Source organism: Tribolium castaneum, unplaced genomic scaffold (genome assembly GCF_031307605.1).
Source record: "Tribolium castaneum strain GA2 unplaced genomic scaffold, icTriCast1.1 ptg000067l, whole genome shotgun sequence".
NCBI lineage: Eukaryota > Metazoa > Arthropoda > Insecta > Coleoptera > Tenebrionidae > Tribolium > Tribolium castaneum.
The window spans coordinates 60,001-62,042 of NW_026986664.1; positions in this window are offsets into that span (position 1 = coordinate 60,001).

The window sequence follows — 2,042 nt, forward strand, 5'->3', positions numbered from 1 at the left end:
AATAATAATAATAATAATAATAATAATAATAATAATTATAATAATTATAATAATGATTTTCTTTCTAAATTAACGCTTAGTTTTTCTAAGCAAAAATGAAGCTTATTTTGTGTTATCCAAGCGTTCTCTCATTTCTACGCAAGAGATCATCTGTGATCTGTGTTTTTAGGCAAGAAATTGTCTAAAATTAATAACTCATTTTAAAACTGGTATAAAAACATTTACTATACACAAGTTATAATCGGTTTTTAATAATAATAATAATAATAATAATAATAGTAATATTAATAATAATAATAATAATAATAATAATTTAATAACAAAAACATTAATAATAATAATACTAATAGTACTAAATTTGCTTATAAGCAAGCAATTAATTAAGGTAACAGTTTTTTGGTTTCTTGCTTAATCTAAGATAAGTTACACTTATCAATTTTTATTTTTTTACTAAAATTAAAACTGATAAAATTTCCTACAAAATAGTTATTTGCATTTTTCATGTAGAACTAACCATAAGCGAGATATAAGTTTGAAAATAATTAATATTTAAAAAAAAAGTGCTTTAACAGAAAATGTTTTGTGATTTAAAATACGCTTAATTTATTGCGTCCAATACTTTATTAGAAGAAAAAGGAGGTGACATAAAAGTCACTGAAGTCTTCAGAGTCGTTTTTAAATGCTGCATTTTTGTCTTCGTCTCAAACATTAAAAACTGAACTACATTTTTGCTCAGTAACAGTTACAGTTTTCTTATTGCTTTTTTGCTTATATCTCGAAAACCGTTACTCCTATCAAATTTTATCTTTTTTTCAAAATTAAAGCGGATAAAATTTTCTACAAAATAGTTATTTGCAAATTTCCTGTAGGATGAACCATAGGCGAGTTATAGAGTTGGATATAAATAATTTTTAACAAAAATTTGCTTTAAAGTAAAATGTTTGAAAAACTGAAATTAAACTAAATTAATTGGGTCTAGCATTTTAGTTGAGAAAAAAGGAGGAGACATAAAAGTCACTAAAGTTTTCAGAGTCGTCTTTAGTCGTCATATTAATAACAATAACATTAATAATAATAATACTTATAGTACTAAATTTGCTTATATGCATGCGCTTAATTAAGGTAACAGTTTTTTGGTTTCTTGCTTATATCTCGAAAACAGTTACTCCTATCAATTTTTATCTTTTTTTAAAAATTAAAGCTGATAAAATTTCATACAAAATAGTTATTTGCATTTCTTTTGTAGGACCAACCATAAGCGAGTTATAGAGTTGGATATAAATAATCTTTAACAAAAATTTGCCTTAAAATAAAATGTTTGAAAAACCGAAATTAAACTAAATTAATTGGGTCTAACACTTTAGTAGAGAAAAAAGGAGAAAACATAAAAATCACCAAAGTCTTCAAAGTTGTTTTTAGTCGTCATATTAATAACAATAACATTAATAATAATAATACTAATAGTACTAAATTTGCTTATATGCAAACGCTTAATTAAGGCAACAGTTGTTTGGTTTCTTGCTTATATCTCGAAAACAGTTACTCTTATCAATTTTTATCTCTTTACTAAAATTAAAGCTGACAAAATTTCCTACAAAATAGTTATTTGCATTTTTCATGTAGGACTAACCATAAGCGAGATATATGATTGAAAATAATTAATATTTAAAAAAAAAGTGCTTTAACAGAAAATGTCTTGTGATTTAAAATACACTTAATTTATTGGGTCCAACACTTTATTAGAGGAAAAAGGAGGTGACATAAAAGTCACTGAAGTCTTTAGAGTCGTTTTTAAATGCTGCATCTTCGACTTCGTCTCAAACATTGAAAACTGTATTACATTTTTGTTCAGTAACTGTAACAGTTTTCACTTTGGTTTTTTGCTTACATTTCGAAAACCGTTACTCCTATCAAATTTTATCTTTTTTTCAAAATTAAAGCGGATAAAATTTCCTACAAAATAGTTATTTGCAAATGTCCTGTAGGACGAACCATAGGCGAGTTATAAAGTTGGATATAAATAATCTTTAACAAAAATTTGC